Source organism: Thalassophryne amazonica, chromosome 14 (genome assembly GCF_902500255.1).
Source record: "Thalassophryne amazonica chromosome 14, fThaAma1.1, whole genome shotgun sequence".
Classification (NCBI taxonomy): Eukaryota; Metazoa; Chordata; class Actinopteri; order Batrachoidiformes; family Batrachoididae; genus Thalassophryne; species Thalassophryne amazonica.
The window spans coordinates 53837546-53856441 of NC_047116.1; the positions used below are offsets into that span (position 1 = coordinate 53837546).

At 40.7% G+C, this 18896-nt stretch overlaps 1 protein-coding gene across 1 annotated transcript in view; it reads left to right on the plus strand.

Moving 5' to 3' along the window:
- hdac4 (histone deacetylase 4) overlaps positions 1 to 18896 on the plus strand; it is a 437614-nt gene that overhangs the window by 170052 nt on the left and 248666 nt on the right. The gene's annotated exons all lie outside the window — the stretch shown is intronic.

Genomic DNA, 18896 nt, shown 5'->3' on the forward strand with positions numbered 1-18896 from the left:
TCCTAGCACAGAACCTTGTGGAACTCCATAATTAACTTTAGTCTGTGAAGAAGATTCCCCATTTACATGAACAAATTGTAATCTATTAGACAAATATGATTCAAACCACCGCAGCGCAGTAACTTTAATACCTATGGCATGCTCTAATCTCTGTAATAAAATTTTATGGTCAACAGTATCAAAAGCAGCACTGAGGTCTAACAGAACAAGCACAGAGATGAGTCCACTGTCCGAGGCCATAAGAAGATCATTTGTAACCTTCACTAATGCTGTTTCTGTACTATGATGAATTCTAAAACCTGACTGAAACTCTTCAAATAGACCATTCCTCTGCAGATGATCAGTTAGCTGTTTTACAACTACCCTTTCAAGAATTTTTGAGAGAAAAGGAAGGTTGGAGATTGGCCTATAATTAGCTAAGATAGCTGGGTCAAGTGATGGCTTTTTAAGTAATGGTTTAATTACTGCCACCTTAAAAGCCTGTGGTACATAGCCAACTAACAAAGATAGATTGATCATATTTAAGATCGAAGCATTAAATAATGGTAGGGCTTCCTTGAGCAGCCTGGTAGGAATGGGGTCTAATAAACATGTTGATGGTTTGGATGAAGTAACTAATGAAAATAACTCAGACAGGACAATCGGAGAGAAAGAGTCTAACCAAATACCGGCATCACTGAAAGCAGCCAAAGATAACGATACGGCTTTGGGATGGTTATGAGTAATTTTTTCTCTAATAGTTAAAATTTTGTTAGCAAAGAAAGTCATGAAGTCATTACTAGTTAAAGTTAATGGAATACTCAGCTCAATAGAGCTCTGACTCTTTGTCAGCCTGGCTACAGTGCTGAAAAGAAACCTGGGGTTGTTCTTATTTTCTTCAATTAGTGATGAGTAGAAAGATGTCCTAGCTTTACGGAGGGCTTTTTTATAGAGCAACAGACTCTTTTTCCAGGCTAAGTGAAGATCTTCTAAATTAGTGAGACGCCATTTCCTCTCCAACTTACGGGTTATCTGCTTTAAGCTACGAGTTTGTGAGTTATACCACGGAGTCAGGCACTTCTGATTTAAAGCTCTCTTTTTCAGAGGAGCTACAGCATCCAAAGTTGTCTTCAATGAGGATGTAAAACTATTGACGAGATACTCTCTCTCACTTACAGAGTTTAGGTAGCTACTCTGCACTGTGTTGGTATATGGCATTAGAGAACATAAAGAAGGAATCATATCCTTAAACCTAGTTACAGCGCTTTCTGAAAGACTTCTAGTGTAATGAAACTTATTCCCCACTGCTGGGTAGTCCATCAGAGTAAATGTAAATGTTATTAAGAAATGATCAGACAGAAGGGAGTTTTCAGGGAATACTGTTAAGTCTTCTATTTCCATACCATAAGTCAGAACAAGATCTAAGATATGATTAAAGTGGTGGGTGGACTCATTTACATTTTGAGCAAAGCCAATAGAGTCTAATAATAGATTAAATGCAGTGTTGAGGCTGTCATTCTCAGCATCTGTGTGGATGTTAAAATCGCCCACTATAATTATCTTATCTGAGCTAAGCACTAAGTCAGACAAAAGGTCAGAAAATTCACAGAGAAACTCACAGTAACGACCACGTGGACGATAGATAATAACAAATAAAACTGTTTTTTGGGACTTCCAATTTGGATGGACAAGACTAAGAGTCAAGCTTTCAAATGAATTAAAGCTCTGTCTGGGTTTTTGATTAATTAATAAGCTGGAATGGAAGATTGCTGCTAATCCTCCGCCTCGGCCCGTGTTACGAGCATTCTGACAGTTAGTGTGACTCGGGGGTGTTGACTCATTTAAACTAACATATTCATCCTGCTGTAACCAGGTTTCTGTAAGGCAGAATAAATCAATATGTTGATCAATTATTATATCATTTACCAACAACGATCTGGGGGAGGTGTGTGTGGATCGGGAGGTCTGGGTGGCTTTGCTTGGCTGCTGCCCCTGTGACCCGACCTAGGATAAGTGGAAGAAAATGGATGGATGGAAAAGATTTTAAAAAGCACAGTAAAAGAGTAAAAAGTAAAAAGCATAGTAACATAATATGCCAATATGCTAGCCATACGAAAGGGAAAATAAGTGTGTCTCAAGTCTGGACTTGAAAGTCTCCAGAATCTGACTGTTTTATTGATGCAGTGAGATCATTCCACAGAACAGGGGCATGATAAGAGAAAGCTCTATCACCCGCAGAATTTTTAATCACCCTAGGGACACAAAGTAATCCTGCATCCTACGAATGCAAAGCCCGGGCCAGTACGTAGGGTTTAATTAGATCAGCTAGGTAGGGAGGTGCCAATCCGTGAACAATTTTATAGGCTAGTAGCAGAACCTTAAAATCTGATCTCACACAGACAGGAAGCCAGTGAAGAGATGCCAAAATGGGTGCAATGTGGTCAAATTTTCTGCTTCGTGTCAAAAGTCTGGTGACAGCAGCATTTTGAACCAATTGGAGACCCTTAATGTTGGACTGTGGTAAGCCAGAAAATAGAACATTGCAGTAGTCTAATCTAGAAAAGACAAATGCATGGATCAGGGTCTCATCATCAGCCATAGACAGGATGGGATGAATCTTCGCTATATTTCGCAGAAAGCAGTCCTCGTAATATCTCTAATGTGGAGGTCAAAGGACAATGTAGGATCAAAAATTACCCCAAGGTTTCTCACTTTGTCAGTATGATGTATAACACATGAGCCTAGGCTAAGTGCTAGCTGGTCAAATTGATGCTGATGTCTCACTGGACCAAGAACCATCATTTCAGTCTTATCAGAGTTTAAATGCTGATGTCTCACTGGACCAAGAACCATCATTTCAGTCTTATCAGAGTTTAAAAGTAGGAAGTTACTAGACATCCAGCTTCTCACTGATGCAAGGCAATCTTCCAAGGACTTTATGTGGATGAGATTACCAGCAGTTATCGGCATGTACAATTGAGTGAAAGTCAATCCCGAAATGTCACAGTATATGCTCAAGGGGTGCTATATAAAGGAAGAAAAGCAGGGGGCCCAAAACAAATCCCTGTGGAACCCCAAATTTCATGTCACTAAGGTTAGAGGTAATGTTATAGTACAAAACAGTGAGAACGACTGGTATGACGTCAACCACGCAAGGGCACTTCCAGTAATCCCAAAATGATTCTTCAGCCTATCGAGTAAAATATGATGATCCACAGTATCAAATGCAGCACTGAGGTCTAACAGCACCAGCACCATAGTGGTGTCCAAGTCCATTGCAAGCAGAAGGTCATTTTAGGAAGGCATGATTTTAATAGAGGTGGCACAGTCTTGTCAAGTGTAGTTTTGAGCGCTGAGTTTAAACTGTCCACAAGACTGTCTACTGATTGGGCATTTTCCAAACGTGAAGCAGTCAGGCAGTCTTGCTTCAAGTTCAGTCGTAGTTGAGGAGTTAATGCATTGCCGCAGTAATAAACCAGGTTGTTGTTCACTAAACATGGCAGCAAAACTGTAAACCTAGGAAGTGAGAGGCCAGAGACCACTGATGCAAGAGGCATGATGTCAATATTCGTGACAGCAGTACCATGTGCGAGAACCAAATCCAGGGTATTTCCACCAATGTGCGTTGAGTCCTGAATGCATTGCTGGAATCCTAATGCATCCACAATTTCCATAAAGATTTACAGAGGGGATCAGAAGGCTTATTAATATGAATGTTAAAGTCACCAATAATCAGAATGTTATCTGTACTAGTTGACAAGTGAGATGAACGCACCAAATTCATATAAGAATTCAGAGTATGGGCCATGGGGCCTATATACAGTGAAAAAATAACACGGCTGATTTCCATTCTTCTTACCCTGGAAATACGTAGCATCGTGGGCAGAGCGGAGAATAGGGTTAAGTATTGAGAACCAGTTCTTTGCGGGTATCATTAAGAAATGATTCGATCTACCAACATCAATAGCCTTTTTGCTTAACGCTTCCCTTATCAGTCCTTCAGAGCGGCCGTTGTTTTTGGGGGTGTTTGTCGGGAAAATGATCATCAATCAATCAATCAACTTTTTTCTTGTATAGCGCCAAATCACAACAAACAGTTGCCCCAAGGCGCTCCACATTGCAAGGCAAGGCCATACAATAATTATGAAACACAGTCTACGTCTAAAGCAACATAACCAAGGGATGGTCCAGGGTCACCCGATCCAGCCCTAACTATAAGCCTTAGCGAAAAGGAAAGTTTTAAGCCTAATCTTAAAAGTAGAGAGGGTATCTGTCTCCCTGATCTGAATTGGGAGCTGGTTCCACAGGAGAGGAGCCTGAAAGCTGAAGGCTCTGCCTAATCAGCCGTCTTCTGAAACAGTTGATAGATGTATTTATCACTTAAAAACGGGAGCGATGCTAATGCGTTAGCATGTCTATGGCATTTTCAATGTTAAACTTAGCATTAATCTGTTCGCATCTCAGCACGTTTGTGTGCATTTGTTTTCTGTATAATAATTAATGGCTCATCGTTTGTTGTCGTAAAAGAGTCAAATGTATTACAAATTGTAATATATTTTAAATTTATTTTTGTTTATATATTAATAATAGCAACAACAACAACAACAATAGTAATAATAACTAATAATGCTATAATACAATTTTAGAGAACGACAAAAAGAGACAGAAAATATAAAACCAACTAACAATGAACTTAAATAAATAAATATAGAAATAAATAAGTGTTTCCTGTGAACACCTAGTGACTCTTACACCTCCACTTCATCCCTCTATTTAAGTTTAATGACAATTTGTTTTGGTCAAACCATATTTTCAGTTTGTTAATTTCTTCGGTGATTTCCTCCAGAACTATCTGCCAAGCTAGAAAACTGCTGCATCCCAGTAAGAGCAGAATACTACTGGAATGAATTTGAATAAGGAAAGTTGGGTTTTTTCTCACCAAAATGGATGCTGCACTCACTGCAGTTTGTTGTCTGGAATAGTCCCAGATTGAATTTCAGACCTTCTAGAATTCAACCATTTTCTTGTGGGTGGTGGGGGGTAATTTTGGGTTACAGCTTTTTTTGTTTTTCACCACTTTCATCCCTGAATATGTCAATCGTGAGTCACTTTTGTGCAGATTAAATTCACTAACTGGGACTCCTGTCTTGTTGCCAGAAAGAAACGAGAATTGTCCTCCATTCTGTTCACACAGCTCCAAACGCTGCGCGGCAGTCAGAATGACTAAATTCAAAGCGAAACGCAGTTTAAATGAATTGACACCTCTTTCCAAATGTTGTAATACAAACAAACTGCAATCGATCAAAATGTTTTTTCCTCCCAAAATGAGACGTCCTGCACTGACTTGCAGCAGCCGGCGGGGCTCAGCTCAGAGGTATGGAGAGATATTCATGCCAAAATGTCTGAAAGGAAATGCTTTTGACAAAAACTACAGATTTTGTTTATTTTTATTTATGCCCAGAGATCAAGGATACAGTGACCAATTTCATATTTATTTACTTTAAAACTCAATAAAATGTTATTAACATAGAAAACCTGTCAAGCCTACTTTTAGTACACAGAAAATTCAGAAGAGGTATAGATAAGGAATCGGATCGAAAAGCAGAATCGATAATGGCATCGATATTGATTAAAATCTTATCAGTACCCAAATGAATTATATTAGTGACCCCAACAGCTCATAAGGTAAACCTAGATTTATAAATAAGAGTAACAGCTCTGCCTTGCTTCAAATCACGAAGGACGTGACTAAATGTGTATGCCGGTGGGCAGGCCTCATTTAATGGAGAGACAGTTGCAGGTTTAAGCCAGGTTTCACATAACCCAATCAGATGATGATCCATAATTAGATCAGTAATCAACAATGATTTTGAGGACAGTGATCTTGTGTTAATGAGACCCAAATTCACAGAAAGTGGTCGAGACTTTTTCCACATTTTGTTATGCTACAGGCTTTTTCCAAAATGGATGAAATTCATTTTTTTTTTCTTCAAAATTGTACACACCCCATAATGACAATGTGAAAAAGTTATTATTTCTTTTTTTTTTTTTTTTTTTTTTTGCAAATATACAGTGAGGAAAATAAGTATTTGAACACCCTACGATTTTGCAAGTTCTCCCACTTAGAAATCATGGAGGGGTCTGAAATTTTCTTCTTAGGTGCATGTCCACTGTAAGAGACATAATGTAAAAAAAAATATCCGGAAATCACAATGTATGATTTTTTAAAATAATTTATTTGTATGTTACTGCTGCAAATAAGCATTTGAACACCTGTGAAAATCAATGTTAATATTTGGTACAGTAGCCTTTGTTTGCAATGACAGAGGTCAAACGTTTCCTGTAGGTTTTCATCAGGTTTGCACACACTGCAGCAGGGATTTTGGTCCCCTCCTCCATACAGATCTTCTCTAGATCTTTCAGGTTTTGAGTTTCAGCTCCCTTTTCTATTGAGTTCAGGTCTGGAGATTGGCCAGGCCACTCCAGGACCTTGAAATGCTTCTTACAGAGCCCCTCCTGCGTTGCCCTGGCTATGTGTTTGGGGTCATTGCCATGCTGGAAGACCCAACCATGACCCATCTTCAATGCTCTTACTGAGGGAAGGAGGTTGTTTGCCAAAATCTCGCAATACATGACCCCATCCATCCTCCCTTCAATACGGTACAGTCGTCCTGTCCCCTTTGCAGAGCACCCCCAGAGTATGATGTTTCCACCCCCATGCTTCATGGTTGGAATGGTTTTCTTGGGGTTGTTCTCATCCTCTAAACATAGTAAGTGGTGTTGATTCCAAAAACTGTATTTTGGTCTCATCTGACCACATGACCGTCTGCCATGCCTCCTCTGGATCATCCAGATGGTCACTGGTGAACTTCAAACAGGCCTGGACATGTGCTGGCTTGAGCAGGGGGACCTTGCTGCCCTGCAGGATTTTAAACCATGACAGCATCATGCGTTACTAATGTAATCTTTGTGACTGTGGTCCCAGCTCTCTTCAGGTCATTGACCAGGTCCTCCTGTGTAGTTCAGAGCTCTCCGGGAATCATCCTTACGCCACAAAGTGAGATATTGCATGGAATCCCAGACCGAGGGTGATTGACAGTCATCTTGTGTTTCTTCCACTTTCTAATAAATAATCATAACAGTTGTTGTCTTCTCCCAAGCTGCTTGCCTGTTGTCCTGTAGTCCATCCCAGCCTTGTGCAGGTCTACAGTTTTGTCCCTGGTGTCCTTAGACAGCTCTTTGGTCTTGGCTATGGTGGACAGGTTGGAGTGTGATTGATTGAGTGTGTGAACAGGTGTCTTTTATACAGGTAAACAGTGCAGAATAAGTCAAATCAAATCAATTTTATGTATATAGCGCCAAATCACAACAAACAGTTGCCCCAAGGCGCTTTATATTGTAAGGCAAAAGCCATACAATAATTACAGAAAAACCCCAACGGTCAAAACGACCCCCTGTGAGCAAGCACTTGGCGACAGTGGGAAGGAAAAACTTCCTTTAACAGGAAGAAACCTTCAGCAGAACCAGGCTCAGGGAGGGGCAGTCTTCTGCTGGGACTGGTTGGGGAAGAGAGCAGAGATCAGTCACTAATGATTAAATGCAGAGTGTTGCATACAGAGCAAAAAGAGAAAGAAACAGTGCATCATGGGAACCCCCCAGCAGTCTAAGTCTATAGCAGCATAACTAAGGGATGGGTCACCTGATCCAGCCCTAACTATAAGCTTTAGCAAAAAGGAAAGTTTTAAGCCTAATCTTAAAAGTAGAGAGGGTGTCTGTCTCCCTGATCCGAATTGGGAGCTGGTTCCACAGGAGAGGAGCCTGAACGCTGAAGGCTCTGCCTCCTATTCTACTCTTAAAAACCCTAGGAACTACAAGTAAGTCTGCAGTCTGAGAGCGAAGTGCTCTATTGGGGTGATATGGTACTATGAGGTCCCTAAGATAAGATGGGACCTGATTATTCAAAACCTTATAAGTAAGAAGAAGAATTTTAAATTCTATTCTAGAATTAACAGGAAGCCAATGAAGAGAGGCCAATATGGGTGAAATATGCTCTCTCCTTCTAGTCCCCGTCAGTACTCTAGCTGCAGCATTTTGAATTAACTGAAGGCTTTTCAGGGAACTCTTAGGACAACCTGATAATAATGAATTACAATAGTCCAGCCTAGAGGAAATAAATGCATGAGTTAGTTTTTCAGCATCACTCTGAGACAAGACTTTTCTAATTTTAGAGATATTGCGCAAATGCAAAAAAGCAGTCCTACATATTTGCTTAATATGCGCATTGAAGGACATATCCTGATCAAAAATGACTCCAAGATTTCTCACAGTATTACTACAGGTTAGGGTAATGCCATCCAAAGTAAGGATCTGGTTAGACACCATGTTTCTAAGATTTGTTGGGCCAAGTACAATAACTTCAGTTTTATCTGAATTTTAAAGCAGGAAATTAGAGGTCATCCATGTCTTTATGTCTGTAAGACATTCCTTGAGCAGCCTGGTAGGAATGGGGTCTAATAAACATGTTGATGGTTTGGAGGAAGTAACTAATGAAAATAACTCAGACAGAACAATCGGAGAGAAAGAGTCTAACCAAATACCAGCATTACTGAAAGCAGCCAAAGATAACGATATATCTTTGGGATGGTTATGAGTAATTTTTTCTCTAATAGTTAAAATTTTATTAGCAAAGAAAGGCATGAAGTCATTACTAGTTAAAGCACTGACTCTTTGTCAGCCTGGCTACAGTGCTGAAAAGAAACCTGGGGTTGTTCTTATTTTCTTCAATTAGTGATGAGTAGTAAGATGTCCTAGCTTTACGGAGGGCTTTTTATAGAGCAACAGACTCTTTTTCCAGACTAAGTGAAGATCTTCTAAATTAGTGAGACGCCATTTCCTCTCCAGTTTATGGGTTATCTGCTTTAAGATGCAAGTTTGTGAGTTATACCATGGAGTCAGGCACTTCTGATTTAAGGCTCTCTTTTTCGGAGGAGCTACAGCATCCAAAGTTGTGCTCAATGAGGATGTAAAACTATTGATGAGATAATCTATCTCACTAACAGAGTTTAGGTAGCTAGTCAGCACTGTGTTGGTATATGGCATTGGAGAACATAACAAAGAAGGAATCATGTCCTTAAACCTAGTTACAGCACTTTCCGAAAGACTTCTACTGTAATGAAACTTATTCCCCACTGCTGGGTAGTCCATTAAAGTAAATGTAAATGTTATTAAGAAATGATCAGACAGAAGGGGGTTTTCAGGGAATACTGTTAAGTCTTCAATTTCCATACCATAAGTCAGAACAAGATCTAAAGTATGGTTAAAGTGGTGGGTGGACTCATTTACATTTTGAGCGAAGCCAGTTGAGTCTAATAATAGATTAAATGCAGTGTTGCGGCTGTCATTCTCAGCATCTATGTGGATGTTAAAATCGCCCACTATAATTATCTTATCTGAGCTAAGCACTAAGTCAGACAAAAGGTCTGAAAATTCACAGAGAAACTCACAGTAACGACCAGGTGGATGATAGATAACAACAAATAAAACTGGTTTTTGGGACTTCCAGTTTGGATGGACAAGACTAAGAGTCAAGCTTTCAAATGAATTAAAGCTCTGTCTGGGTTTTTGATTAATTAATAAGCTGTAGTGTAAGATTGCTGCTAATCCTCCCCCTCGGCCCGTGCTACGAGCATTCTGACAGTTAGTGTGACTCGGGGGTGTTGACTCATTTAAACTAACATATTCATCCTGCTGTAACCAGGTTTCTGTAAGGCAGAATACATCAATATGTTGATCAATTATTATATCATTTACTAACAGGGACTTAGAAGAGAGAGACCTAATGTTTAATAGACCACCTTTAACTGTTTTAGTCTGTGGTGCAGTTGAAGGTGCTATATTATTTTTTCTTTTTGAATTTTTATGCTTAAATAGATTTTTGCTGGGTATTGGTGGTCTGGGAGCAGGCACCGTCTCTACAGGGATGGGGTATTGGGGGGATGGCAGGGGGAGAGAAGCTGCAGAGAGGTGTGTAAGACTACAACTCTGCTTCCTGGTCCCAACCCTGGATAGTCACGGTTTGGAGGGTTTAATAAAACTGGCCATATTTCTAGAGATGAGAGCTGCTCCATCCAAAGTGGGATGGATGCCGTCTCTCCTAACAAGACTAGGTTTTCCCCAGAAGCTTTGCCAATTATCTATGAAGCCCACCTCATTTTTTGGACACCACTCAGACAGCCAGCAATTCAAGGAGAACATGCGGCTAAACATGTCACTCCCAGTCCGATTGGGGAGGGGCCCAGAGAAAACTACAGAGTCCGACATTGTTTTTGCAAAGTTACACACGATTCAATGTTAATTTTAGTGACCTCCGATTGGCGTAACCGGGTGTCATTACTGCCGACGTGAATTACAATCTTACCAAATTTATGCTTAGCCTTAGCCAGCAGTTTCAAATTTCCTTCAATGTTGCCTGCTCTGGCCCCCGGAAGACATTTGACTATGGTTGCTGGTGTCGCTAACTTCACATTTGTCAAAACAGAGTTGCCAATAACCAGAGTTTGTTCTTCGGCGGGTGTGTCGCCGAGTGGGGAAAAATGGTTAGAGATGTGAACGGATTGGTGGTGTACAGGGGGCTTCTGTTTAGGACTATGCTTCCTCCTCACAGTCACCCAGCCGGCCTGCTTTCCCGGCTGCTCGGGATCTGCTGGGGGACAGCTAACTGCGGCTAAGCTACCTTGGTCCGCACCAACTACAGGGGCCTGGCTAACTGTAGGATTTTCCAAGGTGCGGGGCCGAATCTCCAATTCGCCCACCCTGGCCTCCAAAGCTACGAATAAGCTACACTTATTACAAGTACCATTACTGCTAAAGGAGGCTGAGGAATAACTAAACATTTCACACCCAGAGCAGAAAAGTGCGGGAGAGACAGGAGAAGCCGCCATGCTAAACCGGCTAAGAGCTAGTAGCTGCGCTAAGCTAACGGATTCCTAAAAACACACAAAGTGAATAATGTGTAAATAATTTAGAGGTGATTCAGCAGAGGGAGTGCTTTAGTTAAGGCACGTGAAGATTACACTGTGAAACAAATCGTTATCTAGTTATCTAGATCAATCTAACTAAGCAGATTAAACAGCTAACAGATACAGCAAAACACAGCTGGACACACAGGAAGTGATACAATACCGCAGTGAGAGCCAACCACCAGTAGAGGCAAAAGAGGGCTTCTTAAAGAAAAATTAACAGGTCTGTGAGAGCCAGAATTCTTGCTGGTTGTTCCGGGATCAAATACTTATTTGCAGCAGTAACATACAAATAAATTATTAAAAAAATCATACATTGTGATTTCCTGATTTTTTTTTTTTTTTTAGATTATGTCTCTCACAGTGGACATTCACCTAAGAGAAAATTTCAGACCCCTCCATGATTTCTAAGTGGGAGAACTTGCAAAACAGCAGGGTGTTCAAATACTTAATTTCCTCACTGTATACAGTATTCACAGCCTTTGCCAAGAAGCTCAAATTTGAGCTTAGGTGGATCCTGTTTCCACTGATCATCCTTGAGATCTTTCTACAGCTTAAATGGAGTCCACCTGGGGTAAATTCAGTTGATTCGACATGATTTGGAAAGGTACACACCTGTCTACATACAAGATCCCACAGTTGACAGTGCATGTCAGAGCACAAACCAAAACATGAAGTCAGAGGCATTGTCTGTAGGCCTCTGAGACAGGTTTGTCTTGAAGCACAAATCTGGAGAAAGTTACAGAAACATTGCTGCTTTGAAGGTCCCAATGAGCAGAGTAAATGGAAAAATCTGGATCCACCAGGATTTTTTCTAGAACTAGCCACCCATCTAAACTGAGTGATCGAGGGAGAATGGCCTTAGTCATTGAGGTTACCAAGAACGCAATGGTCACTGGGTCAGAGCTCCAGCATTCTTCTGAGGAGAGAGGAGAACCTTCCAGGAGGACACCCGTCTCTGCAGAAATCCATCAGTCAGGCGTGTATGGTAGAGTGGCCATCCCAAAGCCACTCCTAGGTAAAAGCCACCAGAAGGACTCTCACACCATGGGAAACAAAATTCTCTGATTTGATGAGACAAAGGTTGAACTCGTTGGTGTGAATGCCAGGCATCATGTTTGGAGGAAATCAAGCACCATCCCTACAGTGAAGCATGGTGGCAGCAGCATCATACTGTGGGGATGTTTTTCAGTGGCAGGAACTGGGAGACTAATCAAGATTGAGGGAAAGATGAATGCAGCAATGTACAGAGACATCCTGGATGAAAACCTGCTACAGAGCGCTCTTGACCTCAGACTGAGGTGACTGCTCATCTTTCAGCAGGACAATGACTCTAAGCACACAGCCCAGATATCAAAGGTGTGACTTCAGGACAACTCTGTAAATGTCCTTGAGTGGTCCAGCCAGAGCCCAGACCTGAATCTGATTGAACATCTCTGGAGAGATCTAAAAAATGGCTGTGCAGTGATGTTCCCCATCCAACCTGATGGAGCTTGAGAGGTGCTTCAAAGAGGAATGGGCAGAACCACCACAAGATAGATGTGCCAAGCTTGTGGCATCATATTCAAGAAGATGTGAGGCTGTGATTGCTGCCAAAGGTGCATCAACAAAGTATTGAGCAAAGGGTGTGAATCCTTATGTACATGTGATTTTAGTTTTTAATTTTAAATAAAAAAAAATGGTTCATGTTGTCTTTATGGGGTGTTGTGAGTAGAATTTTGAGGGGAAAAAATTAATTTATTTCTTTTTGGAATCAGGTTGCAAAATGACAAATTGTGGAAAAAGTGAAGCGCTGTGAATACTTTCTGGATGCACCGTAAGGGTTATTTTACTATCCTCAGCTAACCAATTGTTTTGTTTTGTTTTGTTTTTTGATCCCGTTTTTTTTTTTTTTTTTTTTTGAACTCATTCAGCCACCAAAACTCCAGCATATAACAATATGCATTTTGTGCCTCTTTGTGTGTATGATATGAATATTTTATCCTGTTGTGTTCTCCCTCATGCAATAATCATAGGCAGTCTTCTTAGGCTGAAAATAGCACCTTGCAACCTAGACAAATAAAATTCTGACTAGTTGTAAGTTTGTCATATGCCGGTGCTGAGTCACGTGTGACACAGCACCTCTTACGTGTTTTCCGTTCATGGCTGTTTGCTTTGTATAATCATGATGAGGGTGCTGCAGATTTCTAATGTTTGCAAGAGAGATAATTGCAGCCACTAACCTCAAGCTTTTCTCTTTGGAAACTGCTGTGATATAAAGTACTGTGCAAAGGTTTATGCACCCAACATCTTTGATAATAATGCAAAAAAAAAAAAAAAAAATCTCAAGTATATTTTGTTTTCCTTTAAAAAAATAAAAGCTACTTCTATTGTATTTGATTCTGTTTTCTTTTGTATTTTGTTCTCTTAATAATTAAACAAGGCATCCAGATCACAGTGCCTCACTGCTGCAGATATAATGATGCAGCAGTCGCATGAATTCAGTGTGATATTAAATACTGAGAATGGGCCTCGTGCAAGATTCATTCATATTAACAGATGAGTTTGTGAAATGTGTGTGCAAGTGATTTAAGAGAACTTCCCACACTCACCAGTTTTCTCCTGTTTTGGGTTTTGACAAATGTATGTAGAGAGGTGGTAGTCTAGTATATACAGTAGTGTTCAGAATAATAGTAGTGCTATGTGACTAAAAAGATTAATCCAGGTTTTGAGTGTATTTCTTATTGTTACATGAGAAACAAGGTACCAGTAGATTCAGTAGATTCTCACAAATCCAACAAGACCAAGCATTCATGATATGCTCACTCTTAAGGCTATGAAATTGGGCTATTAGTAAAAAAAAAAAGTAGAAAAGGGGGTGTTCACAATAATAGTAGTGTGGCATTCAGTCAGTGTGTTCGTCGGTTTTGTGGAACAAACAGGTGTGAATCAGGTGTTCCCTATGTAAGGATGAAGCCAGCACCTGTTGAACATGCTTTTCTCTTTGAAAGCCTGAGGAAAATGGGACATTCAAGACATTGTTCAGAAGAACAGCGTAGTTTGATTAAAAAGTTGATTGGAGAGGGGAAAACGTATACGCAGGCGCAAAAAGTATAGGCTGTTCATCTCCAATGATCTCCAATGCTTTAAAATGGACAAAAAAAAAAAAAAAAAAAACAGAGACACGTGGAAGAAAACGAAAAACAACCATCAAAATGGATAGAAGAATAACCAGAATGGCAAGGGTTCACCCATTGATCAGCTCCAGGATGATCAAAGACAGTCTGGAGTTACCTGTAAGTGCTGTGACAGTTAGAAGACGCCTGTGTGAAGCTAATTTATTTGCAAGAATCCCCCGCAAAGTCCCTCTGTTAAATAAAAGACATGTGCAGAAGAGGTTACAATTTGCCAAAGAACACATCAACTGGCCTAAAGAGAAATGGAGGAATATTTTGTGGACTGATGAGAGTAAAATTGTTCTTTTTGGGTCCAAGGGCCTCAGACAGTTTGTGATACGACCCCCAAACTCTGAATTCCAGCCACAGTTCACAGTGAAGACAGTGAAGCATGGTGGTGCAAGCATCGTGATATGGGCATGTTTCTTCTACTGTGGTGTTGGGTCTATATATCGCATACCAGGTATCATGGATCAGTTTGGATATGTCAGAATACTTGAAGAGGTCATGTTGCCTTATGCTGAAGAGGACATGCCCTTGAAAATGGGTGTTTCAACAAGACAATGACCCCAAGCACACTAGTAACCAGCAAATCTTGGTTCCAAACCAACAAAATTAATGCCTCGCAGATGTGAAGAAATCATGAAAAACTGTGGTTATACAACTAAATACTAGTTTAGTGATTCACAGGATTGCTAAAAAAGCAGTTTGAACATAATAGTTTTGAGTTTGTAGCATCAACAGCAGATGCTACTATTATTGTGAACACCCCCTTTTCCTACTTTTTTTTTTTTTTTACTAATAGCCAATTTCATACCCTTAAGAGTGGTGCATATTCATGAATGCTTGGTGTTGTTGGATTTGTGAGAATCTACTGAATCTACTGGTGCCTTGTTTCCCATGTAACAATAAGAAATATGCTCAGAACCTGGATTAATCTTTTTAGTCCCATAGCACTACTATTATTCTGAACACTACTGTATGTGCTGTTGTTTTAATTCTGATGTGTGTCATTATTACATTCAACTCGTAATAATTGTTGATCAGTTGCTGTATTGTTTGTCTGAGGTTATTGGGTGTGATATAAATTGCCCTTTAGGGATAAGTAAAGTTGATTGAATCTTGAATGTTGAAGCTTGAATCTGGTGTTTAAGCATTGGGTTTGAGACCAGAGGATCCTCGTTTCAAACCCAATCCTGACCGGAAAATCACTAAGTGCCCTTGGGCAAGGTCCTTAATCCCCTTGTTGCTCCCGGTGTGTACTGAGTACCTTGCATGTCAGCACATAGGTGTTTGTGTGAATGGGTGAATGTGAGGCATAATTGTTGTGAGGCATTTTACCCTTTATTAACAAAATTTACAAGTGGTCGAGACATAAATTATGAGCAAGACTGTTGTCATCCAAAATCGGACACACACCATAATTACATTGATGTTATCCTGTTTAAGTGTACTGTCCACAGATTGGTTCTGAGACATGAAAATGTTTATAATATTCCACAAATTACTCATTTGGTAGGGGTGGTGGTCAAGTGGCTGGTGTGTTTGGTTTCAGTGCGGAAGGTTCACAATTCAAACACCACCCCTGCCCATTCTCCTTGTAATATGGAGTTATGTCAAGAAGGACATCTGGTGTAAAACCTGTGCCAGATCAACATGCAGATCTACCCTGGCTCTGTTGTGGTGATCCAAAGTGAAAACAAGGGAGTAGCTGAAGGGACTTACTTCATTGACTTTTAGCGGGTCTGTTAGTTCAGCCATTTACATTATTCTGATCGTGGTATGACAGTCTCCTCAGTAAAGTTTCCCTTTAAATAAAGCTCCTTGGTTGCGACATTCCCAGTGTCTTGATTAGTCACGTCTGACGTACAGGGGTGGGGCTTATTTGGCGCTTTTAGTGTGTTTATATGTGGTAATTCACACTTGTTCTTGACAAACAGTTTGTCATCTGGATTTACACCTATTTGCAGAAAGTTCTGAAATATTTAAGGGAAGACTATGAAAATATTTTTGTATGATGACTACTGTTTTTATACTGCTGGGATAGTATCAGTTTAATATAGCATGGCATCAAAGCTCACATATGCATAACAAATAACACATTTATGAGAAACCTAAGCAGTTGTGTGGCTGTGCTGCATGTCTGAGTCTGCACATGTGCATATACAGTGTGTTTTATGACATCTTTTGTAAAGGTCAGAAGTTTTAAATATGCCACATTTTTTGACTTTGCTTTCATCTTATGTGGCCCAACTGATGTCAGAGGTTTAATATATTTATTTGTCCCAGGGGAGGAGACATTTATGCAGAAAACTGCATTTCAATATCTCACCTAGTTCCTCAGATATGGTCATTATTGTATTTTAGGCAGTGATATTTGATTTAACTTAAATCTTTGACCTATGACCTTGAGATGATTTGTGTTGTGAGGGGATGCTGTGTTGAGTTTATCCACCATAGTTTATTACAATTGCTCTTTGTGTTTTGAAGATATTGCCATGCATTTTAGAAAGTGATCTCTGGTTTCACCTTGATCTTTGACCTATGATCTTAATGCTAGTATCAGGGCATTTCCCCCTGGTCATTTCCTCCTGCCCCCCTCCTCCCCGCCCGTTTCCCCTGTGATCATTGATACACAGGGCTAAGCAGCGTACCAATGATCCCCACCCAGTACCCCAGCGTGTTAGAGACTTTCAGTTGCCTCTGCATCATAGGCAGACCACCAATGGCCAGCCATTTCGTCTTCAATGACAGCAGCACGGATGGTCCATGACTTCTGGTATTTTCTGTCAAAGCAGATTTACATCTCCTTGCACAGGGTTATTGCTGGTTTGTGGATGAAACTTTCAAATTTGGGCCGGAATTATTTTTCCAACTCAACACAAGCCACGCTTTGATTAACGGCCAGGTTATCCCTTCTGTCTATGCTGTGTTTCTGAACATTCAGGAAGGAATTCATAATTCCCTATTCACAGCACTGAAGCAGGCAGAGGGCAACATGAATCGAGTCACCATCTTGATGGTTTCTGAGCAGGCAGCCCTCAATGCAGTCCACGCCGCCTTCCCAGAAGCCTTTACCACTTGGCCCAGTGTGTGTACCATCTGGTGCAGGTGGAAGGGTACAAGGAGAGATATGCTGCTGACGCTGAGCTCTCTCTTGCAAACCAGGATGTTGCCTGCTCTGGCCTTTGTGCCACCGGAAGATGTGGTTGCTTCATTTGAGCTGGAGGGACTGCCTGAGGAGCTCCAGCCTGTGGTCGATGACTTTGAGGACAACTTCATCGGTCGCCCAAGTAGGAGAAACTGCAGGGGTCCAGTTTCGAAAAACGCTATCTGGAACATGTCAACCAGAATACAGGAAGGGCTGCCATGCACAAACAACAGCATAGAAGGCTGCCACCGCTGCATGGCTGCTAATATCTGTTTTCACCACACAAACATCTGGGTGTTCTTGGATATACTTAAGGTGACCAAACATCCTGTATTGCCAGGACATGTCCTGTTTTCGTGTCCTGTCCTGGGGTTTTTTTTTTCAGAAAGTGATGAACATGTCCTGGTTTTAATTATTCTTCTTCTTCCTCATTCTTCATCTTTGAGGATCTTTGACTAAACTTTGAGTATCTCATTGTCAGGCTGAGTGTCCTGCTTTTTGGTAATCAAAATATGGTCACCCGAGATATACTAAAGAAGGAACAAGCAATGAACAATGTCAGTGTACAGCAGTTGGGAGCCGGTGAGCCTGCCCCACCACGATGCCAAGTGTACCGGGACGCCACCTACAGAATTCAGTTCAATTCTTTGTGGCCGACTACCAAGAGAGAGATCCCTTGGACTTCCTTCATGGTATTGCCCACAATTTCCAGCAGTAAACAATGTCCTAAAAAAAAAATAATATTTTGCATATTTGAAAAGACTCATTGATACAACACTTAAAATAATGTCAGTTTTTCATGCTTGTTTTGTAAATATTGAGTTGTTACAAATAAAGACCCAATAAAATAGAAATATGTTTTGCTTATATTTACTGTCATATGTACAGTTTGAAAGATAAATACAATGTAGTACAAAAGAAAGCATGCACAGGGGTGAAGGTGGGAGATAATTGGGAAAGTGGGGGGGGGGTGCCCTAGAGCCCTTAACACCACCTATATTTGATAAGACAATCTGCTGAATTAATCCACCAAGTTTGAGTGATTATTGCTCTTTGCGTTTTGGAGATATCGCCACGGACAGACAAACAGACATGGCTAACAGAGCCTTTTCAGTTTGTAGCGAACCAAATAAAATTTCTAGGTTGCACATCTGACTCTATGACTTCAGTACAACAGCCAACCACAAACCACAAAGTGACGGGCTTGTTCCCAGGTTTCGACTGAGGGTTAATATGTTTCTTAGCAAGACCCTTAAGTCCAGAGCTGCTCATCCTTGGGGCACACTGTCCCCAAACATCGGCTCCTTCACCACACTGGAAAAGGATGTTGAGAAAGACGAGGTTTGTATGTGTAACTACAGAATGTTGTGTGCTAATAGAGACATGTGGGCCTTAATGAAGACCGGAGAGCCCCAGCAGCCACAGAAATCCTCTCAGGAGAAAACCACTCAATTTTGAATCAAATTAGTTTTCAAGTATGCGCGTGTAAAGAAAATTAAGCGGAGCTAATTTCATGGCTGAAGCCACACATGCATTGTCGTAAATGAGAAACCTGTTCCCTCAAGTACTGATCAGTTTGAGTAATGTCTGCGA